Source organism: Coenobita brevimanus, chromosome 62 (assembly GCF_032717465.1).
Source record: "Coenobita brevimanus isolate Jiangsu-jjx chromosome 62, ASM3271746v2, whole genome shotgun sequence".
Taxonomy (NCBI): domain Eukaryota; kingdom Metazoa; phylum Arthropoda; class Malacostraca; order Decapoda; family Coenobitidae; genus Coenobita; species Coenobita brevimanus.
In genome coordinates, this window is record NC_137015.1 from 34,106,763 (window position 1) to 34,134,576 (window position 27,814).

General features: G+C 40.8%; 1 protein-coding gene across 6 annotated transcripts in view; it reads right to left on the reverse strand.

Annotated features, from left to right (window-relative positions):
- The window catches only part of Flo1 (flotillin-1), a 283,677-nt gene that overhangs the window by 17,325 nt on the left and 238,538 nt on the right, over positions 1-27,814 (reverse strand). The window lies entirely within an intron of this gene.

A 27,814-nucleotide genomic window follows, 5' to 3' on the forward strand; every position in this document is an offset into this window, starting at 1 on the left:
TCAATTATTTCCTGTGCTCAGCCAGCTGTGAAATGTTTCATGAGGAGCCAGACCCAAACATATCCTGCACCTGGACCCGTGCCACTCCCTCTCTCTCACTCTCTCACCTGAGCTCACACCGCAGACACCTCCACTACGCTCTTGCAAGGTACCTGTACTGATTAACTTTTAACTTTCTTTACTGTCCTACCCTAGTGCTCTCACCTGTGCAAAGACTTCAATTGCAGTGCTGTGCTATGTTGCAGAGCAAAGTACGGGCCTATTTCATGAATTTTTGTGCATGTCAGTGTGATAACTTGTGCTACCACATGTGTGTGCCATACTGGGGTGGAAGCCTAAGGTCAGTAATAATTTGTGCCACAGCCTAGTTCTCTCATGTGTGCTAAAGTGACAATTGCAGTGCTGTGGTAAACAGTAGAGCATTAAGGCCCTATTCGGAGATTTTTTTTGTGATAACTGTGTGATAACTTATTATCCCATGAGTGTATCTAGAATGGGTCATGAGCAACCTGCCACTTCTAGTGGTAAGGGCACCATCCCTAAGTGCCATAAGAAAATGATGTGCCTAGAAGACAAAGTGAAGTCACTGGATAAGTGCAGGGAGGGCATGACATGTGCGGTTGCTGGGAAACTCTTTAATATACACAGGAGCAAGGTATGCTCCATTTAAAAAAATGAGAAGAAGATTAGGGAGGCACTGGCAGCAACTGCACCTCCTTTGGCTAAATACCTGTCGCATGCCAGGGATATGGTACTATCTATGATGGAGAATGCTCTCTATCTTTGGATGGTGGACCAAAATGGAAATTGCAATCCCACAAACAACAACACCATCAGGGAAGAGCCCAAGGCCCTTTATGCAAGGATGGATGAGAAGGCAGGGCAAGCTGCTCAGGCCTAGAAGGACGCTCCTAGCACCAGAGCTGGCCCTAGCACCAGAACTCCCCCATTCGGTGCGAGCAAGGGATGGTTCGACCAATTCCACAAGCAGTTCTCCCTGCACAGTTTGAAAAGGATGGGGGTAACTGTTTCGGCCAACCACGAGGCTGTGAAAGTATACCTGGCAGAAATGAAGAAAATCATTGAGGAGATGGGCTATAGGCCAGAGCAGGTGTGAAATGTGGATGAAACAGGCCTTTATAGGAAAAAGATCCCATCCAGAACTTGCACTGTGAAGGGGGAAAGGTGGGTGTCCGAGTTTAAGGCAGCAAAGGACCACTGCATTCTGCTGCTCTGTGGCAATGCTGCTGGGCATATGATTAAGGCCAGGTTTATTTACAAATCCAAAAACCCCTGAGCACTCATGCGTTGCAACAAGAACCTCCTCCCCTGTTCTGGATGAGAAATAAAAAGGCATGGCACCATATGCATTTTTATAAAATGGTTCCACCACTGCCTTCTGACGGAGGTATGATCCTACCTGTAGGAGCTGGGTTTTTCTTCCAAAATCCTGCTTGTCCAGGACAATGCTCCAGGCCACCCAGTAACACTGGAGGGGTTATGTGAGGAGGTGCAGGTGGTGTTTTTGTCCCCTAACACCACCTCCCTGATACAACTGCTTGACCAGGGTGTAATAAGTGCATTTAAGGTCTGTTACACCTGCTGATCCATGACTTGGCTACACTCAAACATGGAGGCAAATCCTGGCCTTGGTGTACTGGATTTTTGGAAGGGGGTTCATCATCCCAGACTACCTCTTGGTAGTGCAGGAAGGAGTGCAAAATTTCCGGCCTGAAACTGAATGGCTGCTAGAAGTCGCTCTGACAGGAGTGTGTCAGTGATCTTGAGAGGTTTGCTTCTATACCTCATACCAATTAATCTGGCCAGACTTGTATGGCAACACTGTTCCCACTGAGATTCTGATTGGTTTGAGGTGTTTGTTCGATTTCGTTGTTGCTTAAACCGATACTCTCTTTATTATTAGATGTGATACTGAGTTTGTCGACAATACTATCTTCAATTTAATAAGAAATCCGTTATATACTTAACAACAATAAAATATTCATTGGAAGATAGAGATATGAGTCAACAAAGTATTTTAATAGTCCAAGTCAAGGTCAGCATTCGAATAGTTCCTTTATGTCTCCTACGCTCCATAATATAAACGAAAATTGAGGAAACCTACTTAATCTATGCATTGGTATAACACATTTAAATTTTAAGATCAGTTCATACTGTGATAATAAAGGAGATATAATGAAATAGTTTTCCTTTAGTCTACTTTGATTTTCACAATTTTTTCAAACCTCCCTCCCCGCAGAACTTGTCACTTCATTAGAAATTTTAATTATTCAGAGTTGTGGCACGACTTAAGGGTGCAGACTGATCTTAACCCCTCCAGACCGATGCCACACGATCGTGCTTTTGTGTAATTTGACACGCCAGCCTATCCCGTACGATCAATAAAGACACACAATAAACTGGGGGAGGGTAACTCTGCCCCTTTGGTGACATACATGGGATCAGACCAATGAGACCTAGAGTGTCTGGGGCGGTATGGCGTGATTGACCCCCTAGGGTGGGAGAGAAGGACCCCCCACCACCACCATTACTTTACCTCCCTCAGCCCCATTGCATCATCTCCACATTATCCCCTCCCAACCCTGGCCAGATTAATTGGTATGAGGTATAGTGACCAGGTGGACCTGGCCGTTAGGAGGATGGTAGAGCTGGCTCAGCTCGTCGGAAGCGAAGGCTTCGACGATATGGAGGAGTGGGAGGTGAGGGAACTTGTGGAGGGCCATGAGGTGGGGCTCACAGACGATGATCTCATCAAACTGGTTAAGTCGACAAGTGAGGAACAGGAGGAACAGCACCCAGACAAAGCCCCACAGGAGCAAGCTCTCACCCTGGAGGTGCTGGAGGAGGGAAAGAGAATGATTGCCCAGGTCAAGGACTTCTTCTACAGCAAGGACCTGTCAATGATAAGGGTGCCATAAATGATGCTATTGCCCCCTAAAGATGGTGTTCTATGAGACAAAGCGGACAAGGTCGCAGCTCTTGATAACAACGTTCCTGACAAGGTGACCACAGTCTCCTGCTCCCGAGTCTTTGTCCTCCTGCCATAAGCCTGTGCCTGACCCTGTGCCTGTCTCTGTCCCTGACCCTAATGACTCACCATCTCCACCTGTGTCTGTGCTTGACATGGACAACCCACCACCACTCAGCAGCAATGACAGCACTAGAGATGATGGGGAGTCTATGAAAATGCAGACTCCTCATGCCACGCAGTTACACTTCTCATCATCTTATTGAGTCATCTGTCATCGGTAATTGCATGGCTAATCATCTTCATGTTCATCAATGTTATCATCATCATCATCACTGTAATCATCAAATAAGTCATCATGGTTTGTCCACCATATCTTCAGAGTCAATGGTTAGCTAACTCTGAATTTAATGGGTATGGTTACTGTATGAGAAATTGGGGTAAAATATTTATGTGATGACTTCTCCAGTCTCGACCTGCCTGATGTGCGCGTGTTACGCACACTGTCTCGGAAGGTGGTGGAAGTCGCCAGGTGAATAATTTGCCCTAACTTATTTTAGCCATACCCATTAACCTCTGCTGAACTCATCACTTCATATTGAAGAGATGGGTCTCGACATCATAATTTCAAGCGTGAGGAAATGTCAATTGTTTCCATAGGAACATTGACTCTCCCCTATGCCATCAGAGGCGATGCCAAACCCTGCTATACCAAAGTTGCCAAATAACGCATATTTAGTAATTCCGATATTCAGGCCAACCCTGGCCACGCTGACTGCCTAAGAGGTGATGGGTCTCTGCGCCATAATTTCAAGCACAAGGAAGCGTTAGTGGTTTCTACAGGAACGTTGAGTCTCCCTCTACGCCATCAGAGCTGCTGCCAATCCCTGCCAGACCGCAGTTGCCAAATACTGTACCGCATACAGTAAAACCTCGATATGATGGACTTCAATAGACCGGAATTCTCTTTTATCAGACTCAAGGAGCTACTGGACTAAATTCCTATATATCAGAAAGAGTCCAATAAAGCCAGAAGCAGTCCGGACTGCCTGAGCAGTTCAGCTATGTTCACCACAATAAGGTAAATAAAAGACATGTTTATGAGTGTACTGTACAGTATTATTATATATATTATACCATTTGATTAACGAAGTGAAGTTATAACACAGTACAGTACAGCAATGGTAGTTCTATCTATCTATCTATAGCCCAACGCCCTACTCCCGCAAAGGGTGGCCGCAAACAAAACGCCTCCAAGTCGCTCTGTCACTCACCATTTGACTACCCTCTCCCCAACTCACACCCCCCCTCCCTCATATACCTCTCAACTCCATCCCTCCACCTCATCCTCGGTCTACCTCTCCCTCTTCCTCCCTCCACCTCACCTACATACACCCTCTTAGTCAGTCTTTCATTCTCCATTCTCTTCACATGTCCAAACCACCTCAGTGTATTTCTCCTAATCTTCTCAACCACATCCACCCCACATCGTTCCTTCACTTCTTCATTCGTCAACCTGTCCCTCCACGTCACTCCACATGCTCCTCTCAAGTAACTCATTTCCACTGCTCTCACTCTTGACTTGTTCCCCTCTTGCAAGGTCCATGTCTCGCTTCCATACGTCAGGGTAGGGATCACAATACTATCATGCAGTGACTTCGTAACTTCCATACTCACCTCCCTATTTCTCATCACTGCTTTCAGTGTACCAACGACCTTCCTTCCCTGCTGTACCCTTTCACGCACTTCATCCCCCAAAGTTCCATCCTTACTCATCACACTACCCAAGTACTTGAATGCACTCACATTCTCCATATCCTCACCATCCAACCTCACTGCACACTCTGTGACTTCATTCCTCTCAAACACCATAACTTTACTTTTGTTTACAATAACTTTCAGCTTCCTCCTCCTACACACTGTCCCAAATTCATTCACCAAACCTTGCAACTCCCATTCATCTTCACTCAAAAGTACTGTATCATCAGCAACACCGGAAGCTTCCAAATCTCACCCTCATTCATTAGAGCCACCCCCACATCCACCGCCCTACCCTGCACCTCCTTTACAACCCCATCCATGTATATATTAAACAGCCATGGAGACATCACACAACCCTGTTTCAGTCCCACACTGAGATCAAAGAACTCACTCAGCTCACCATCCACTCGCACCATAACCCTAGCTCCCTCGTACATACTCTTCACAGCACTCAACAATTTCCCCTCCACTCCATATATTCTTAATACCTTCCACATACCTTGCCTATCTATTCTGTCATAAGCTTTCTCCAAGTCTGTGAAGGCAGCATACACTTTCCTTCCCTTCTCTAGATACTTCTCCACTAAACATCTTAGAACAAATATCTGATCTACACACCCTTTTCCCTTCCGAAATCCCCCTTGTTCTCCTCCAACTAGCTCCTCTGTCATATGCCTAACCCTATTAATGAGTATTCTACCATATATTGTACCAGTCACCCTAAGTAGGCAAATACCCCTATGGTTACCACATACTTCTCTCTCTCCTTTTCCTTCGAATGGTAGTTAAAACAGTTTAAAAACCGTTCGTACGATCCGGACTAATGTCTGATATATCTGCAAAAGTCCGGGTTAGCAGGGGGAAGTCTGGACGTCGCTTTTATCGGAATTTTGCATTTTTCGGAATGGCTTGGGCCCCAATTAGTCCGTTATGGTGAGGTCTTACTGTATTTAGTAAGTCAGTTCTACTTTGTGGCCCACCAATGGAGGATTCATCCCCAAATACCTCCCACGGTGCTGGTGGCTTATCGCTGCCCTCACACCCACCCAAGAGGAGTAAATTACAAAAAGACAAGGGCGATGAAGAGTTCGAGCTCAGAAACACTTGATCTGATGACAAAAAAATCAACTTAACCCTTTAACCGCGGGTGTCATTCCAGAATGACATTGCAAAAACTGGACCAAACCGCGGGTGTCATTCTCGAATGTTTGTGAATATTTTGAATACCCCGCATTTTTTCCGTGCGCCAATTGTTTCAAGGGAGAGTAGCTATTAAGTTCTTTCACTCCAGCCGACCCCCACCTCCCTCCCCCCCCTGGGGCCCCACCTCCCACCCCCTGGGCCCCCCACCCCACCCCGGACCAAACACGCATCAGTATCTGTCCAGCTGTGTGAGTGAGAACACTGCTGATGTGGCAGTGAAGTGCAAGCAATTACAGTGCCTTTTACCTGCCTCAGTGAACACAGAATGGGTGTTTATCATATGTGCAGTGTTCATATATGTTTATAGTATTATCATCAGAATGAGGTTGGCATTTGGTAATGGTGTGTGAGCGAAAAATAGTGATTACAACACCGCTGATATGGCAGTGAAGTGCGGGCAATTACAGTGCCTTTTACCTGCCTCAGTGAACACAGAGTGGGTGTTTATCGTATGTGCAGTGTTCATATATGTTTATAGTATTATTATCAGAATGAGGTTGGCATTTGGTAATGGTGTGTGAGCGAAAAATAGTGATTACAACACCGCCGATGTGGCAGTGAAGTGCGGGTAATTACAGTGCCTTTTACCTGCCTCAGTGAACACAGAGTGGGTGTATATCGTATGTGCAGTGTTCATATATGTTTATAGTATTATTATCAGAATGAGGTTGGCATTTGGTAATGGTGTATGAGCGAAGGTAATGGTGTGTGTGCGAAAAATAGTGATTTTAGATCGCTCACTTCTAATGGCACTGGCCATCCAGTGATAGTCAACGAAATCATGAAACCTACATCATTGCAAAGCCGAAGGTTACTACTTTCTAATGGTACCTTATTTTTCGCCCTAGATTAATTCTATGCAGAGTTATAAAGGTTTAAAGTTTGTTTACATTTTGGTCAAAACCCCCACGGGAGAGGCCAGTCGGGGCAAAACAATGCCTGCGATTAAAGGGCTAATATTAAAAAAAAAAAAAAAAAAAAAAAAAAGTTGAAAAACAATGACTCAGGGAAGGTAATCAGGTTGTGAAGAATTAGTGCGGAGGGGGTTAAATGCATATTTTTTTATTAAAGTTTTTTTTACACTATTTCAGTATATATTTGTGATATTTTATGCTGTTTTCTGGTCCCAGATACGTTTTTTTAGGTCTGTGCACACTGCTGTAGTGTCGGTGGCAGTCAGCAACAAAAGAATTAGCCTTAATTCTTATAATCATACCCATTTACAGGTTATTTCTTAATGATGTAAATTGTATACACTACTGTACTGTAGTTCTGTACTGTATATATCTGTGCTGTTTTAAGCCGGTTTTAGGTTCCTGTGATGGTTTCTAGGGGCTAACAAGGGTTATGGGCTACCATAGGGGCATTTTGGGGGTGCATCAAAATTATGCGGAAATTCCACATTCACAAGGGTTTGTGTCCCCTAACCCCTGCGAAATTGGGGGGTTGCCTGTACTCTGGTGGTGTTTCCCCACTGCAGAATAAAGTGATCTTGTATTATCTATGATAAAATACAAAAGTGCAATACCAGAGAGAGGGAATCTGTGTTTAGGTGCTAGAAATTGTGCAAATAATACGTCTATCTATCTATCTATTGATAGCCAGATGCCACAACCCCTTCAGGGGTGGCTGTCTGACTTTAAGTTAGTTGTTTCATGGTGAGGGACATTAACCCTCTGTCAACCCACTTGTTGACACATAGGGAACACGTTTGGGTTGGTTATATGTTTATCACCCAGCAATGTAAAGGGTTCCCTGGCTTACAGGAAGCTATTAGGCCTCATTCAATGTAAAACCACCTGAAATGGAGAGTAATAGTGACAGGAAAGATGGAAGAATTAGGAAGAGAGGAGGACAGACACAGAAAAAGATAAAGATGACGGAAAAAGTAGGCAGCGCTACATCAAGTGAGTGGATGATGGTCACCCCCCCTCCCGTGTGTGTGTGTGTGTGTGTGTGTGTGTGTCTGTGTTTACCTAATTGTATTTACCTACTTGTGATATACAGGAAATGAGCTAAGCTTGTGGCGTTCAGTCTCTTTCTCGGAAAGTCAAATTTTGCTTTGAACTCATTTTAGTTTTTAGACTGGACAATCTCTTTGTCCAGACTATTCCAAAGGTCTATGCATCTATATAGAAAACCATATTTCTTGATATCCTTCAAGCAACTTGGCTTTTCCTGTTTCATTCCATGTCCTCTTGTTACTCTCCCACCCCTTACAAACAGATCTTTTCTATCAATTTTAACTACTCCTTTCATGGCCCTGAACACTGCAATCATACTGTCCCTCTCTCTCCTTTCTTCTAGGGAAGGCAGATACAGCTTCCAGCCTCTCTCTCTCTCTCTCTCTGTACAAGAGATCTGTAAGGCTAGGGACCATCTTGGTTGCTGTTCTTTGTATTCTCTTGATCTTGTTTATATCTTTCTTTTTGTGTGGGGACCACACTACTGCCGCATATTCCAACCTGGGCGGATCATGGCCACTATTAATTTTTTCATCATCTCTTCATCCATGTAAAGAAATGCCACTCTTATGTTAGTCATGAGATTATACGTGTGTGCGTATTTACCTAATTGTGATATACACGAAATGAGCTATGCTCGTGGGGTCCCGTCTCAGTTTCTCAATAAGTCAAATTTAGATTTAAACTCGTTTAAGTTTTTAGACTGGATGATCTCTTTGTCCTGGTTATTCCACAGGTCTATACATCTATAAGGAAAACTATATTTCTTGATATCCTTCAAGCAGCTTGGCTTCCTCAGTTTCGTCCCGTGTCCTCTTGTTACCCTCTTATCCCATAAAAACAGATCTTCTTTGTCTATTTTATCTACTCCCATCATGGTCCTGAACCCTGCAATCATGTCACCTCTCTTTCTCCTTTCTTCTAAGGAAGGCAAATCCAGCTTTTCCAGCCTCTCTCTGTACGACAGATCTGCAAGACTGGGGACCATCTTGGTTGCTGTTCTTTGTATTCTCTCAATCTTGTTTATATCTTTCTTTTTGTGTGGGGACCACACTACTGCTGCATATTCCAACCTGGGGCGAATCATGGCCACTATCAATTTTTTCATCATCTCCTCATCCATGTAATAAAAAGTTACTCTTATATTAGTCAGGAATTTATACGTCTCTCTAACTGTCTTGTTAACGTGTTTTTCAGGTGACAAACTGGCCTGGACCAGCACACCCAAATCTTTCTCTTCTCTTGCTTTTGTGATTGGTTCATTACCCATCAAATAATTCAGTGATAGCCTCTTGGTACTTTTACCCATTTCCAATATTTTACATTTCTTTGCACTGAATTTCATTTCCCACACCCGGCTCCATTCGTGTATCCTATCCAGATCCTCCTGCACCATTTTGCAATCCTCCTCAACCTCTACCTTCCTCATGACCTTTGCATCATCAGCAAACAGACTTGCATAACTGTTCACTCCAGCTACCATATCATTTACGTAAATCAGGAACATTACTGGCGCCAACACCGAGCCCTGTGGGACTCCACTTGTTACTTCCCTCCATCCAGACATCTTATCCTTCATTACTGTCCTCATTTGTCTGTCTCTCAAAAAGTCTCTCATCCATTCTAGGAGGTTCCCCTTCAGTCCTCCTATATGCTCTAGTTTCCACATTAGTCTCTTATGGGGTACCTTGTCAAAGGCCTTCTCCAAATCTAAATACACACAATCCACCCAACCTTCTCTTTCCTGAAGCACGTCAATCGCTCGAGTAAAAACTCAACAAGTTGGAAACACATGACCTTCCACTTCTAAATCCAAACTGACATTCAGCCAAAATATACATCTCTTCCAGATATTTTATCCATCTATCTTTCAGAATTCTTTCACACAATTTTGCAACCATGCTGGTTAGGGACACTGGTCTATAATTCAGGGGTTCTTCCTTGTTTCCTCCCTTATAAATTGGTACCACATTTGCCATCTTCCATTCTTGAGGCACTTTCCCCTCTTCCAGAGAACACACAATCAAACTATGAATCTTATCTGCCAGTTGTTCGCTGCATTCCTTCAGTACCCAATTAGAAATTCCATCTGGTCCTGGGGCTTTCCTTACATCTTGAGTTTCTAGTAGTTTACACACTTCCTGTACTTCCACTTTTATATCTTTTATCATTACATTTCTAGTCACTACCTCTGCTTCCATAAACTCCTTTTCATTAGTGAAAACTGACTGGAAACGTTTGTTCATTATTTCTGCTTGCATTGCTGCATCCTTATAGACCTCTCCTTCTACTTTCAGTTTGGTGATTCCTTCCTTTTGTTTCAGTTTGCCATTAACAAATCTATAAAACAGTTTGGGTTCATCCTTACATTTGTCTATTATACCTTTTTCAAAATTCCTTTCTTCTTCTCTGCGTATTCTTGTGTATTCATTTCTAGTTCTTTTATATTCTTCCTCAGTTCTGTTGTTACCTCTCTTTCTCCAATTGTCCACGCCGTGTCTCTCTCTTTTTTTGCTATCATACACCTTTTATTAAACCACTCTTTTTTCCTGTTTTCTTTCTCTTTTACTCTTGGCACAAATTTTTCCACTCCCGAATTATACAGGTCTAGAAAAATATCCCACTTCCTCTGTATCTCTGTTGTTTCTCTGAATTTTCTCCAATCTGCATTTTCAAAAAATGTTCTCAATCCTGTAAAGTTTGCTTTCCCAAAGTTGTACCTTCCCTGCCTATAAAGCTCGTCTCTTGGCTCCACGTTCCCTGTTATCATTTGGAACTCAATGACCACATGATCACTTTTTCCAATAGAACACTGATATTTCAAGGATTCTATTACATCAGGTTCTTTGGTAAACAGTAAGTCCAGTCTTGCTGGTGTGTCCTCACCTCGGAACCTTGTCTCTTCTTTGACCCATTGCGTCATCACATTGTTCATTGCCATATTTAATAATATAGTGCCCCACGAATCCTCGCCGCCTCCTGAGTCCCATTCCTCCCAGTTCACCTCATTACAATTGAAGTTACCCATTAAAATTATATTGTTGCTTTTCTCAATCAGTTTCTGTAAATAACATGTCATGTCTGACAGCATTTCCTGGTATTCATCATCACTCCATGCTCTTGTCTTAGGGGGAACATACACTACTGCCATATCTCGCTTGTTATTCTCTCCAGTTTCTAATTTCAGATTTATCACTTCGCCCCTGCCTTCTCCCATTTCCACGGTATCTACATTTATGTTGTTCTTCACTGCTATCATCACTCCTCCTCCTGTTTTTTCTTTTCTGTCTCTTTTCCACAGTTTGTATTTACCATCTCCCATATGAACATCAATATCTTCTCTTAACTTGGTCTCTACAAAGCACATAACGTCAGCTTCATGTATCCTCAAAGGATCGTTGATTTCTGACCTTGCCGATATTAAACCATCAACAGTAGTATATGCCACCTTCCAATGATTTTTGATGTTTTCTATACCCTGTTTTCTCCTTCTCTCTGCCAGTACCACTTCCTTAACTTCTGATCCATGATTCTACAATAAAACAATGTCTTCTCTTTCTCTGTTCTCTGTTCGTTTTTTACCTTTGCTTCCTTTACTAAGTCCTTTATTTTAGCTCTTTCTTCCTCATTTGCATCTCTCCTTATCCAAACATTTTTAAACCCTTCCTTGTCCGATAGTTTCCATGTTCTACTGATAATTTCGTTAACTGTTGCTTGGGACTTAAAATTTACCTTCAATGGCCTTGCTCCTCCTTCCTTGTACTTTCCCAACCTAAACACCTCTTCAATCTCTTCTTGAGCTTCGTTGTTTTCCTCCATGACAATTGATATTATTTCTTTAACCTTACTCAGTTCTTCTCTTTCTCTGTCTGATCTTATTGTAATACGTTTTTCTTTAACTACTGAAATTATTATACATTTTTTCTTATCTGCTACATCTCTAACTAAAGATTCTCTACTTCTCAACACCCTAACCAGTTCCCTCTCCACTTTTTCCTTGCTTTGTTAGTCTATAATCTCTCTCAAATTTACATTTCCCTCTTCCTGAATTTTCTTCCACCCCTTATGTTGCTCCTTGATTTCTTTAATGTGCTCTTCCTGTATTCTTGATTTGGATTCATACTCATCTAGTTTGCTTTTCATCATGTCCCTTTCCTCTTCCAACCTCTTATTCTCTCTCTTCAGCTGTTTTATTTCATTTGAGGCTGATTCATTGTTCACTTTTAAATCAGTAACTTCCCTTTCTTGTTCGTCACTACGTATACAGATTTTTTCCAGTGTACTCCTTAAGCTTTTGATCTCATTTTCCTGCTCTATGGTCTGTTCCTGTAACTCTTTAATTACTGCCCATACCTTTTTTATCTCCTGGTCATTCCTCTCCACTGTTTTCTCTACACCTGCTATTCTTGTCTGGTTCAACTTAATACTTCCTTTTCCCACATCCTCTTCACAAAAGCCCTCAAATTCTTTCTTACTGATCGTAAACAATGCACCGTCCGTTTCCTCCATGATTCAACCGTATGGAGACTTCAAATTCCTGTTTTCACTTTATCTTGTCCCTTTTATGACCGAAACCGCGTTTTTTTTAAATTTTTTTAATTACTGTCCGACGGGACCACCACTCACGCACTCATTAACAGTCACAATTAGGCTCAGCTTCCTTTCGTCGGTGATTCAGCGATTATTTCCCCACGATCCTGGAAGAGGTCCGTCTCTGTCAGCGACCCGTGTGTGTGTGTTCTTACCTAATTGTATCTTTACAGGAATGAGTCAAGCTCGTATTGTCCCGTGTCTTAGACCATATTTATCGTACATATCCTTAAATTTGTGAATTGTTTTGGCACACACTATTTCATTCGGTAGTGCATTCCACTGATCAATTGCTCTGTTTGGGAAACTGAATTTCCTTACGTCTTTATCACCTCTCTTCTTATGCAGTTTTTTGAGGTGTCCTCTTGCTGATGCTTCTCCATATGTTAAGTAATCATTTATGTCTATTTTCTCCTTTCCTGATATGCACTTATATAGCATTATCATGTCACCTCTTTTCCTTCTCTCCTGTAGTGTTGGTAGATTCAGTTTTATTTAGTCTTTCTTCGTAGCTTAGGTCCCTTAAGCTTGGTATCCATCTTCTAGCGGCCCTTTGAACTTTTTCAATCTTGTCTATATGCTTTTTGAGATGAGGACTCCAGACTACTGATGCATATTCCAGGGTTGGTCTAATGAATGATGTTATTATCCTTTTTAGCATGTCTTCATTTATGTATGTGAATGCTATTCTCATATTTGCAAGCAGTGTATACATGTTCCGTACCTTCTCGCTGATGTGGTCAGCCGGAGATAGTCTGTTATTGGTAATCACACCTAGGTCTTTCTCTCTTTCTGATGTGTATAGGGTTTTATTTCCTAACTTATAATCCCAATCAGGTCTTTTTCCACTTTTACCAAACTTGATTACATGACACTTGTCCACATTGAATTCCATTTGCCATGTACTACTCCATTCATGAAGTTTATTTAATTCTTCTTGTAGCTCCCTACAAGAGTCTGTGCTAGTAATTCTCCTTTGCATTTTTGCATCATCTGCAAACATATTCAGATAGCTCTCATTTCCAGTGTTACTGTTTATATCATTTATGTACACTAGAAACATGATTGGTGCCAGCACCGAACCCTGTGGTACTCCACTAGTCACTTCTTTCCATGATGAGTAGTTTCCTCTTAGTACTGTCCTCATTTCTCTTTTTATAAGAAAGTCTTGCATCCAACAAAACAGTTTGCCTTGAATTCCTCCTTGATGGTACAGCTTCCATAAAAGTCTTTGGTGTGGTACTGTGTCAAAAGCTTTCTTGAAATCTAAATAGATACTGTCCACCCATCCTTCCCTTTCCTGTATTGTGTTTGTTACTCTGTCATAGTAGCTCAACAGATTAGTAACACATGATTTTCCTTTTCTGAAACCAAACTGTCTTTCTGTTATCATACTGTGTTTTTCTAGATGATTTACCCAAGCTTTTCTTATAAGTTTTTCTAATACCTTGCTTACAACACTAGTCAGTGATACTGGTCGGTAGTTGAGAGGATTTTGTCTATTTCCTTTCTTGAATAAGGAGACTATATTTGCTTTTTTCCAAATATCAGGTAGTTTCCCTTGACTCAAAGATTTCTTGAAAATTAAAAATAATGGTTTACTTAACTCCTTTGCACATTCTCGTAACACCCAACATGAAATTTCATCAGGACCACTTGCTTTTCCTCTGTCTAATCTACTTAACTCCTCTTGTATTACTTTTTCTGCTATTTGTATATCTGGTAGTATGTGTGGACATGCGTGTTCCACATAGTCCCTCTCAAAATTTTTTCTTCTGTAAAAACTAATTGGAAATTCTTATTTAGTGCTTCACAAATATCTTTCTCTTGTGTATAAGTGATTCCCTCGTCCGTGATGGATTGTATTATATCTTTTACTTTGGTTTTGCTTCTGATATAGCTGTAAAACAGCTTTGGTTGATCACTACTTTTATTTATTATATCCTCCTCAAACTGTTTTTGGGCTTCCCTCCTTATTCTTGTATAGTCGTTTCTTGCCTGTTTGTAATTATTATACGCCCTTTCACTATTGTGTCTTCTGTATCTATTCCACAACAAATCTCTTCTTTCTTTTGATTTTTTACATTCTGTATTGAACCATTTCTGTATTTTCTTATCTGCTTCTTTGTGCTGTGGGATGTACTTCTGGACTCCTATTTCATAAAATTCACAAAATTTTTTATATACAGCATTTAAATCTTGTCCTCTAAGCTCATTTTCCCAATCAACTTCTAAGAAATACTTCTTTAGGTCTTGATAATTTCCCTTTTTATAGTTTAGGCTCTTTTTGTAACTGTCAGTGCTGTTTACGATGTCATATGCTATCCTGAAGTTATAATTTAGTACTGCATGATCGCTTTTGCCGAGTGGAGGGTGATATATTAAACTGTCAATGTCATTTTCTTGCCTAGTAAATATTAGATCTAGCACTGAAGGTACATCAAGTCCTCTTTTTCTAGTGGTTTCCCTCACGTGTTGCGTTAAGAAAAACTCTTGTACGAGATCCAGGAGCTTTTGGTCCCAACAGCTTTCTTGGCTATTTATATCTAGAGTATTCCAATTTATATTTGTATTGAAATCCCCAGTTAGTATAATTCTTTCCGATTTCTCTTCCATTTTATGTAGCAAGGATCTTATACTCTGAATTGTACTCTCTGCCAGGTCCTCATATTCGTCTCTTTCCCATGTGTTTGATCTGGGTGGCATATACAAATTGGCTACAATTACTTTCCCTTCAGATGTGTCGATCTCTACTGCAATCAGTTCTACTTGTGATGGTATATCTAGATTTATTTCCTTGACTTTTAGATTTTTCTTAGTTAATATTATAATTCCTCCTCCTTTTTTTAAATTTCTGTCTCTTCTCCATATATTGTATTCCTCTAAGTTTAGTATGTCATTGGATATCCTTGGTGTTAATTTTGTCTCAGTTAGGCATATTATTTGTGGTTCATTTTCTCTGACATAATCATTCATCTCTAGTAATTTAGATACCATTCCATCCACATTTGAGTACATCAACTTTATCATCTTGTTTATGTACTTGTCATGACATGGTTCTACTAACTTCCTCCTTTTTCTTCCATCCTGTTTGTGTACCACTTTCGTACCTGCAATCCTATTACTTTGTAAAAAAATTTCTTCTTGTCCTCCTCTGATCTTCCCTCATTTTTTGTTTTTGCTTCCTCCCTTTTCTCTTTCAGTAATTCCAGTTCCTCTTGTGTTAGACATCTTTTTATCCATACATTTTTGAACTCCTCTTTCTCCATAAGATTCTTTGCATTTTTTAGTATCTCTTCCACAGTGTTTACACTCTGGAAAGTCACCTTTAGAGGTCTTGTCTTGCTTTTCTCGTATTTCCCTAACCTTTTGTGTTCCTCTATGTCTTTACTACAGATTTCCTCTGATACTTCTTTCAGTAAGCTCATTACATTTGCCATCTCCTTTTTGTCTCTAGTGATTTTGTTTTTAATTTCTTCCTCTTCTATACCAGTGATTACTATTGATTTATTTATTTCTACTGAATCTCTGACTAACTTTGGATTGTTTTGGATTATTCTTTTCACTTCCTTTTTAATGTTTTTTTCCTCCACCCTTGTTTCTAAGTCTTTCTTTACTTTCACCATTTCAGCATACGTGATTTCTACATCATTTTTGTAGCTTTGCACAGCTTCATTCACCTGTGTTATCTTCTCCTCAATATCACTGCTCTGGTCCATAAGACTGCTTACTTGTCTAATTGTCTCTGTGTCATTTTTTAACTCTTCCATAACACTCTCATGATTAACTACTGTACTTCCCATTTCACTCACTTTCTTCCTAAGGGTATTCAATTCCACTGTTAGTTCACTGATGGTTGTCTTTCTTATTGGCCTCCCTTCCCAGTTTTTCTATCTCTTCCTTTTGCAAGTGCATTTGCTTCTTTATTTCATCAATTTCATTTTTGAAAGCCATTTCTAGTTTGTGTACACGTTCAACCAGTCTATTGTGTGTGTATTTACCAATTTGTATTTACCTATTTGTAGTATACAGGAATTGAGCAATGCTCGTGTTGTCCTGTCTCCATATCCACATTTATCAAGTCTACCTTTACACACATGAATGTTTTTCTCATGCACCACCTCTTTGTCTAAGTCGTTCCAAATATTTAAGAATATACCTAATTGTGATATACACGGAATGTACTATGCTCGTGGGTTTCCGTCGCTGTTTCTCAATAAGTCGAATTTAACTTTAAACTCGTTTATGTTTTTAGACTGGACGATCTCTTTGTCCAGGCTATTCCATAAGTCTATACTTCTGTAAGGAAAGCTATATTTCTTGATATCCTTCAAGCAGCTTGACTTTTTCAATTTCATTCCATGTCCTCTTGTTGCTCTCTTATCCCATACAAACAGATCTTCTTTGTCAATTTTATGTACTCCCACCATGGTCCTGAACACCGCAATCATGTCTCCCCTCTTTCTCCTTTCCTCTAACGAAGGCAAATCCAGTTTTTCCAGCCTCTCTCTGTATGACAGGTCTGTCAGACTGGGGACCATCTTGGTTGCTGTTCTTTGTATTCTCTCAATCTTGTTTATATCTTTCTTTTTGTGTGGGGACCACACTACCGCTGCATATTCTAACCTGGGGCGGATCATGGCCACTATCAATTTTTTCATCATTTCCTCATCCATATAATGAAATGCTACTCTTATGTTAGTCAAGAGCTTATAAGTCTCTCCAACTATCTTCTTAATGTGCTTTTCTGGTGACAAACTATCTTGGACCAGCACTCCCAAATCTTTCTCTTCTCTCCTTTTTGTGATTAATTCATTACCCAAAAAATAATTCAGTGATGGTCTCCTGGTACTTTTACCCATTTCCAATATTTTACATTTCTTTACATTAAATTTCATTTCCCACATCCGGCTCCAATTGTGTATCCTATCCAAATCCTCCTGCAGTATTTTACAATCCTCCTCAACCTCTATCTTCCTCAAGATCTTTACATCATCAGCAAACAGACTTGCATAACTGTTCACTCTATCTACCATATCATTTACATAAATCAGGAACATTACTGGCGCCAACACTGAGCCTTGAGGGACTCCACTTGTTACTTCCCTCCATCCAGACATCTTTTCCTTTATTACTGTCCTCATTTGTCTGTCTCTCAAAAAGTCTCTCATCCATTCCAGAAGTTTCCCCTTTAGTCCTCCTATATATTCTAGTTTCCACATTAGTCTTTTATGAGGTACCTTATCAAAGGCCTTCTCTAAGTCTAAGTACACACAATCCACCCAACCATCTCTCTCCTGTACCACATCAATCGCTCTTGAGTAAAAGCTCAACAAGTTTGAAACACATGACCTTCCACTTCTGAATCCAAACTGACATTCAGCCAAAATATTCATCTCTTCCAGATATTTTATCCATCTGTCTTTCAGGATTCTCTCACACAATTTTGCGACCATGCTGGTTAGAGACACTGGTCTATAATTCAGGGGTTCTTCCCTGTTTCCTCCCTTGTAAATTGGTACCACATTTGCCCTCTTCCATTCTTTTGGAACTTTCCCCTCTTCCAGTGAGCATACAATTAAGCTGTGAATTTTATCCGCCAGTTGTTCTCTGCATTCCTTCAGTACCCAATTAGAAATTCCATCAGGTCCTGGGGCTTTCCTTACATCTTGAGTTTCCAGTAATTTATACACTTGCTGCACCTCCACTTTTATATCTTTCATCACCGGAACATTTCTAATCACTCCCTCCCCTTCCACAAGCTCCTTTTCTTTAGTGAAAACTGACTGGAAACGTTTGTTCATTATTTCTGCTTGCATTGCCGCATCATTAAAGACCTCTCCATCTACTTTCAGCTTGGTGATTCCTTCCTTTTGTTTCAGTTTGCCATTAACAAATCTATAAAACAGTTTGGGTTCATCCTTGCATTTGTCAATTATACCTTTTTCAAAATTCCTTTCTTCTTCCCTACGTATTCTTGTGTATTCGTTTCTTGTTCTTTTATATTCTTCCTTTGTTCTGTCGTTACCTCTCTTTCTCCAATTGTTCCACGCCTTATCTCTCTCTTTTTTGGCTATCATACACCTTCTATTAAACTACTCCTTTTTCCTGTTTTCTTTCCCTCTTACTCTTGGTACAAATTTTTCCACTCCCAAATTATATGTGTGTGTGTGTGTGTGTGTGTGTGTGTGTGTGTGTGTGCGTGCATTTACCCAATTGTGATATACAGGAAATGAGCTACGCTCGTGGGATCCCGTCTCTGTTTCTCAATAAGTCAAATTTAGCTTTAAACTCGTTTCAGTTTTTAGACTGGACGATCTCTTTGTCCAGGCTATTCCACAGGTCTATACTTCTGTAAGGAAAGCTATATTTCTTGATATCCTTCAAGCAGCTTGACTAACATTCTCTCCAGTTTCTAATTTCATATGTATCACTTCAGCCCTGCCTTCTCCCATTTCCACGGTATCTACATTTATGTTGTTCTTCACTGCTATCATCACTCCTCCTCCCGTTTTTTCTTTTCTGTCTTTTCTCCACAGTTTGTATTTACCATCTCCCAAATAAACATCAATATCTTCTCTTAATTTGGTCTCTACAAAGCACATGACATCAGGTTCATATTCTCTCAAGAAATCGTTAATTTCGAGCCTTGTCGATATGAAACCATCAACATTAGTATATATCACCTTCAAATTATTTTTGATGTTTTTTATACCCTCTTCTCTCCTACTCTCCGTCAGTAACAATTCCTCAACTTCTAATCTTTCACACCATCCCCCTTAGTTTCCTTCACTTTTATTTTCGTACATACCACTTCCTTACTTTCATATCCATCACTCTCCAAAAAAAAGTATTACATTCTTCCTCTGTCCTCTTATCATTTTTTTCCTTTACTTCTTCCTTCAATGATTTTAAAACTTCTCTTTCTTCTTCATTCAAATCTTTTCTTATTATAATATTTTCCATTCCTGCCTCTTTGCTTAATTTCCAGGTCACTTTAAGTATATCATTTACTACACCTTCTGATGTAAACTTGACTCTCATTGGTCTTGTTTCCCCTTTCTTATAAGGCCCTATCCTCCTTACTTCCTCAATTTCTTTTACCCACTTGTCTCCTTTGGGGTCAATCTTGCCTAATATTCCTCTCACCAGGTTCGTGTCTCTCTCGAGTCTAACGAACCTAACCTTTTCTTCCTCTTCCCTGTTTCCAAACTGTGTGTGTGTGTGTGTGTGTGTGTGTGTGTGTGTGTGTGTGTGTGTGTGTGTGTGTGTGTGTGTGTATTTACCTATTTGTAGTATACAGGAATTGAGCAATGCTCGTGTTGTCCTGTCTCCATATCCACATTTATCAAGTCTACCTTTACACACATGAATGTTTTTCTCATGCACCACCTCTTTGTCTAAGTCGTTCCAAATATTTAAGTATTTACCTAATATACCTAATTGTGATATACATGGAATATACTATGCTCGTGGGTTTCCATCGTTGTTTCTCAATAAGCCAAATTTATCTTTAAACTCGTTTAAGTTTTTAGACTGGACGATCTCTTTGTCCAGGCTATTCCATAAGTCTATATTTCTGTAAGGAATGCTATATTTTTTGATATCCTTCAAGCAGCTTGACTTTTTCAATTTCATTCCGTGTCCTCTTGTTGCTCTCTTATCCCATAAAAACACATCTTCTTTGTCAATTTTATCTACTCCCACCATGGTCCTGAACACTGCAATCATGTCTCCCCTCTTTCTCCTTTCCTCTAAGGAAGGCAAATCCAGTTTTTCCAGCCTCTCTCTGTATGACAGGTCTGTCAGACTGGGGACCATCTTGGTTGCTGTTCTTTGTATTCTCTCAATCTTGTTTATATCTTTCTTTTGGTGTGGGGACCACACTACCACTGCATATTCTAACCTGGGGCGGATCATGGCCACTATCAATTTTTTCATCATCTCCTCATCCATATAATGAAATGCTACTCTAATGTTAGTCAAGAGTTTATAAGTCTCTCCAACTATCTTCTTAATGTGCTTTTCTGGTGACAAACTATCTTGGACCAGCACTCCCAAATCTTTCTCTTCTCTCCTTTTTGTGATTAATTCATTACCCAACAAATAATTCAGTGATGGCCTCCTGGTACTTTTACCCATTTCCAATATTTTACATTTCTTTACATTAAATTTCATTTCCCACGTTGGCTCCAATCGTGTATCCTATCTAAATCTTCCTCCAGTATTTTACAATCCTCCTCAACCTCTACCTTCCTCAAGATCTTTACATCATCAGCAGACAGACTTGCATAACTGTTCACTCCAGCTACCATATCATTTACGTAAATCAGGAACATTACTGGCGCCAACACCGAGCCTTGAGGGACTCCACTTGTTACTTCCCTCCATCCAGACATCCTATCCTTTATTACTGTCCTCATTTGTCTGTCTCTCAAAAAGTCTCTCATCCATTCCAGAAGTTTCCCCTTCAGTCCTCCTATATATTCTAGTTTCCACATTAGTCTCTTATGAGGTACCTTGTCAAAGGCCTTCTCTAAGTACACACAATCCACCCAACCATCTCTCTCCTGTACCACGTCAATCGCTCTTGAGTAAAAGCTCAACAAGTTAGAAATACATGACCTTCCACTTCTGAATCCAAACTGACATTCAGCCAAAATATTCATCTCTTCCAGATATTTTATCCATCTGTCTTTCAGGATTCTCTCACACAATTTTGCGACCATGCTGGTGTGTGTGTGTGTGTGTGTGTGTGTGTGTGTGTGTGTGTGTGTGTGTGTGTGTGTGTTCTTACCTAATTGTTCTTACCTAATTGTATCTTTACAGGAATGAGTCAAGCTCGTACTGTCCCATGTCTTAAACCATATTTATCGTACATATCCTTAAATTTGTGAATTGTTTTGGCACACACTATTTCATTCGGTAGTGCATTCCATTGATCAACTGCTCTGTTTGGGAAACTGAATTTCCTTACGTCTTTATGCAGTTTTTTGCAGTGTCCTCTTGCTGATGCTTCTCCATATGTTAAGTAATCATTTATGTCTATCTTCTCCTTTCCTGATATGCACTTATATAGCATTATCATGTCACCTCTTTTCCTTCTCTCCTGTAGTGTTGGTAGATTCAGTTTATTTAGACTTTCTTCGTAGCTTAGGTCCCTTAAGCTTGGTATCTATCTTGTGTGTGTGTGTGTGTGTGTGTGTGTGTGTGTGTGTGTGTGTGTGTGTGTGTGTGTGTGTGTGTGTGTGTGTGTGTGTGTGTGTGTGTGTGTGTGTGTGTGTGTGTGTGTGTGTGTGTGTGTGTGTGTGTGTGTGTGTGTGTGTGTAAAGCACTTGAAATTAAGAGGTTTACAATATTTGAGGCACCAGCAGCATACACTTCAAAGGAAATTCTTAACAAACGGCTGCTTCAATAAACAATCAAAGGTGTAGACCATAGATCCTATTGTAAACTGATTGGACAACTTGCACTATTATAAAGCTTTTGTCATCTTTTGTGCCTATAAACACAGTACTTTCATTATCTGGATGACTGGTTCAACCCAAGGCATGCTATGCTGTCCACAAAATCCAGGTGTTTTAACACCATCCACACCGATTACAACTATTAGGGGTTTGCTATAGTTTGCTGGAAGATAAATAAACCATCATGAGGTAGTTTATCCACCCTCCCTTTACTACAGGGTCTCCACCTAAACTTGCTGCATTTTAGCAATCCATCACATTACTGTGAGTAATAATGCAATGCTAAATATGAGAGTGTTTGCAACCTCAAAACACAGTACCTTAACTGGTCCTTAGAAATGATATACTGGAATGTTATTGGCTACTGTAATCTATTAACTCTTTTAACCCAACATGATAGACTGCATTTACACTCTCAGAATATCATGACATTAAAGCACTGAAATACTCTCTGGTGAGAAACAACACGAGATGAAAATTGTAACTAAAATTTCAGCTTACACATTTAAAAGATCTGCTACATTTTTAAAAAGAACATAAAAGCTTACAGGCCAATATGAACTATTTAATTACACCAAATGCTGATTCCTGATCTTTATATTATGCTTATGGTTCATGGCTGTGCAAATGACTGATATAATGAATAAAGCAAGCCAATAGAAACTGTGCTAGACACATGTACAATACACACATTGACAAAGGTCTAATCTATGGAAAATAAGACAAATAACTCAATATGCTGGGGGTGCAAGAATCTGCAAGACATTCATTTGGTTCTGATTATCTTTACCTTACACTCTTTCACTCTCTTCCTGAGGTTACCTTCAATGCCCCTCTCTACTCAGCCTCAACTAAGGTCACTAACAACTCTCTTCATGAAGAGTGAGCGTGGGGGATCCTTTGGCCTTAAATTCTGCAAGGCCACAGGTCACAAGGGGTCAACAGGTGGGAATAATGTTACATGATGAACTTCAACTCTCCACAGCTAAAAGCTGGAAGAATTTTGCCACTGTGTTGCTTATATCACCAATCATGTCACCGTTGTTACGCCCTTCTTCATGTTACTGTTACTTACAGAGTATTTTATTTACTTTCAAGACACCTTTCAAACTGGAGGGGCCTGATGTACCTTCATTATGCTGTTCAGTATGACATCCTCCCTCAGCTGAATAAATCTGTATGGTCATAGAAAGAATAAACCGTAATCACACATCACCTTACTGAAGGGGTTAATGCTTGTGATTTGCAGGACTAGTTGATTCCAAGCATTACGAAGATATCTACAGTGGAATCACCTAAATTGCAGTCTCGTGAGACTGGGCACATGGCGCTATTTGAGAATTTCGTGATTCAGAAATAACTAAATTGTATGTGAAAAATTACTTATGAGTGTCATTTTGGAAAAGATGCCCCCCATACCCCCAAAATGACATGAAACTGGTCACCAGTGAACTAACAATTTGGAAAAGAAATTAGTGAATCATTTATTGGAAATGATCAATACTGTAAGATTCTTACTTGACTATGACTGACGACACTGCTTGACTGGAGGCAGGAGGGAATCCTCCTTTTTACATTGAGATTCCTCCTTTTAACATTTAACTTCTGATTGTAAGTTAATGTTGGTTTCTTCTTCTTCCCCTTCCTCAAAGAAGTTGTGGGCTTGGGAGGGTTACGATTTCCATGGTAAAACTGGGTTGGCAGAGGAAACCTTGGGGGGGGGGGGGATCTTCTCATACACCACCCCCAAACCCCACGCCATCAACAAAGTGGAGATAAAGCATGAGCATGAGCCAGACGGCGGGGCTCTCGCGCACACACCCTTTATGCTTGGTGGGAGGGAAATGCTGTAATTGGCTTAGAGTACCTGCTATGCTTGAATATGATTGGTTTTGTAATTAATAGAGACCCAATAGAGAGACTGGACAGCCAATATTTTCAGCTGTTTGCTGACTGGTCATCAAACATGGCATTTTGGTGCAAACAGCTCACAGCAAGGGAACTGAATGAGTCAGCTACCTGCAGATTCATCTAAAAATACAGCTCATCACCTGCTGTGGTACAAGACTGATTGATGAATAAAATAATGCTTTAATTTGGTAATCTGAGCTACTGATGAATTCCTTTATAATCCTCATCTCTACATATGTAAACACCAGAATCATTGCCGAATTATAATACTGACTAACCAAACTGTTGGTAGCCGCAGTCTGCAGATTCGTCTAAAAGTACATTTCATCACCTGCTGTGATACATGATTGGTTGACGAATAAAATAATGCTTTAATTTTGTTAATTTGAGCAACTGATGATTTCCTATTTAATCCTCATCTCTACATACGTAAACACCGAGATAATCGTTGAACTATTATGCTGACAAACCAAACTACTGGTATCCGCAATATGGGGGATGCTGTGTTTTTTTACTGAAACTTTTTGCCCTTATTAATGGTCTGCTTGTGCTGCATTTGGGTACAATAGCACTGACAGATTTCTATGTAACTTTTCTGACTCCCCTGTGATCCACCAATATGGAGATTATGGGATATTAAGGTCAAGAAAGCAAGCTGGTCTGCGAGTAAGTCATCGGCTTTGCTAGGCAATTTTTATTTGGCCCATATCCACATAGGGAGGTCCACCCATCCATCATCCCTGGGCTCCTGTGCTCCTCATGGGGCAGCATGAGGAGCACAGGAACCCAGGGCTAGGCAAGTTGGTCCTGACATTTACGATAAGGGTGACCAGCCTCACTCATCCCTGAGTGGCATCACGCACACAACAAACCCCAACCAACTCTTGGACATAAACCTGCACCGGTTCAATCTGACTAGAGCGCCTTAATTCTCACTAAACCACCAGGTGCCATAATTTGGTTATCAACCAGCTTAGTAAATGGTTTCCCAGTGTAGAGGAAGCCATTTGGCTTGTCACTCAATGTAGAGTCACCCACTGGCAGAAGGAAGTGGAAAGAATGAAGGAAAGACAGACAGAAGAGGGAGCGTAAAGTCACCCGTAAGCAGAAAGAAGAGACAAGAATGAAGGAAAGAAGGACGGAAGAGGAAGGAAGGAAGAGAGTTGTGGGCAGAAACCGAAAGCAGCACACTGAGTGAGTGGATGGTGAGGGCATCCACCTACCACAAACACAGGGAGGTAAGCCTACATAATATTCTGATGGAAACCACTTTACTACATAAACAGAGATCAAGAACAACAAGAAGGGTGGGTGGTGAACTGAATGAAAGGAAGGCAATGATTGATTATGTGTGTGTGGATGAAAGGATGCGAAGATGTGTAATGGATGCAAGAGCTTATAGAGGTTGGGGGAGTGGACTTTCTGACCACTACTTGGTGGTGGCCAGAATTTGGTTTCAAGTAAGATGGAGGAACAGAAGAAGGGAAAGACGAGAGGAAGGAGTAGTTGCAAGGAGAGTGGAAAGGTTACAAGAGGATGAGAAAAAGGCAGAGTATAAGAGAGAAGTGGAGGAACGATTGGGCAAATATGAATTGGAGCAGATGGGAGATGTGGAAGGTGTGTGTAGATTATTTACAGAAGAAATATGTGCAGCATGTGATGTGGTGTGTGGAAGGAAGAGAAGACAGAGGGGGGTGCAAGGAACAGCATGGTGGAATGAAGAGGTGAGATAGGCTGTGGCACAAAAGAAGAAAGCATACAATGAATGGCTGAGAAATAGGGGTGTGGAAGAAGTTGAGAGAAAGAAAGAGAGAGGTGAAAAGATTAGTAAGAGAGAGTAAGAAGAGAGTGGATGAGGAATTTGGAAGGAATTTGAGTGTAAAGTGGAGGGACTGTAAGAAAATGTTCCGGAAAGAGGTGAAAAGAGTAAGACAGGGTGGAAGTGAAGTTAGCAGGGGAGTGAAAGATAAAAATGGTAGATTACTAGTGGAGAAGGGAGAAAAAGTGAGCAGATGGAGAGAACATTTTAAGGAATTGCTGAACATAGAGGATGGAAGTAATGCGAGTATAAGTGGCTGGGGAATGGCTGGCAGAGGGAGGGAGGTGAGAAGACAGGAAGAAATCAGTAGGATAGAAGTTGTGGAAGCAATGAAGAAAGTTAAATCGGGGAAAGCCCCAGGAATTGATGGAGTGTGTGGTGAAATGCTGAAGCATGGGGGAGAGATAGTAGTAGAATGGATGTGGAAGATGTGCAGATTGGCCTGGGAGGAAGGTAGAGTCCCGGAGGATTGGAAGTCAGGTATAATTATTCCCTTGTACAAAGGAAAAGGGGAAAAAGAAGTGTGTGTGGTAATCATAGGGGCATTTGTCTTCTTAGTATAATAGGAAAAGTGTATGGTAGGATACTTATTGACAGAGTTAGAGAAAGAACAGAGAAATTAGTTGGAGAAGAACAGGGAGGCTTTAGGAAGGGAAGAGGTTGTGTAGATCAGATATTCATTCTTAGATCTTTAGTGGAAAAGTTTCTAGAGAAGGGAAAGAAGTTGTATGCGGCTTTCATGGATTTGGAGAAAGCATATGACAGGGTGGATAGACAAGGATTGTGGAAAGTGTTAAGAATATATGGAGTAGATGGGAAGTTGCTGAATGCTGTGAAGAGTATATACGATGGTGCGAAGGCTGTAGTGCGTGTGGATGGTGAACTAAGTGAATTTTTCTCTTTGAAAGTTGGGTTGAAACAGGGATGTGTCATGTCTCCATGGTTGTTCAATCTGTACATGGATGGGGTAATAAAAGAGGTACAAGGTAGGGTAGTGGATGTTGGAGTGGCCCTGGTGAGAGAGGATAGTGTTTGGAAACTCCCTGTACTGTTGTTAGCAGATGATACTGTGTTGTTGAGTGAAGACGAAGGGGAGCTGCAAGGCTTGGTGGATGAGTTTGGGAGAGTGTGTAAGAAACGGAATCTAAAGGTGAATGTAGGGAAGAGTAAAGTGATGGTCTTTGAGAGAGGTGAAGTCAGTGAATGTACAGCGAGGTTGGATGGTGAGGAATTGGAAAATGTGAGTACGTTTAAGTACTTGGGTAGTGTGATGAGTAAGGATGGAGCTTTGGAGGATGAAGTGTTTGAAAGGGTACAGCAGGGAAGAAAGGTTGCTGGTTCTTTGAAAGCAGTGATAAGAAACAGGGAAGTGAGCATGGAAGTGAAAAAGTTACTACATGACAGTATTGTGATACCAACTCTAACGTATGGACGTGAAGCTTGGACGTTGTTGGAAGGACACAAGTCAAGAGTGAGAGCAGTGGAAATGAGTTATTTAAGAGGAGCCTGTGGAGTCACATGGAGAGACAGGCTGACGAATGAGGATATAAAGGAGCATTGTGGTGTGGATGTGGATGTGACAGGAAGCGTTATGAGGAACACACTGAGGTGATTTGGCCATGTGGAGAGGATGGAGGGTGGAAGACTGACGAAGAGAGTGTATGTGAGTGAGGTGGAGGGGGGAAGAGGGAGGGGGAGGCCGAGGATGAGATGGAGGGATGGGATGGAGAGGTATATGAGAGAGGGGGGTAGGAGTTGGAAGCAGGGCAGTGAAATGGCGGGGGACAGGGCGACTTGGAGGCGATTTGTTTGTGGCCACCCCAGACAGGATTGAGGCGTCTGGCAATAGACAGAGAGATAGAAGAACAACAACAATCTTTACATTAATGCAAAACTCCATTAAAATAAAAACCCCAGATAAAAAAAGTTGGGATTTTAAAAATAAGTGTAAGCCAGAGATTAATGGCTAAGGAGGAGAAGTAGTAAAATGATGACTAAATTGAAGCACTGACTGCCGTTCTTTGAACAGTTAATGCCTCTTGACCATCACTATCAAGGTCATTATAATATATTACACATTATTAAAGAACATAATCCAAAAACAAAACCC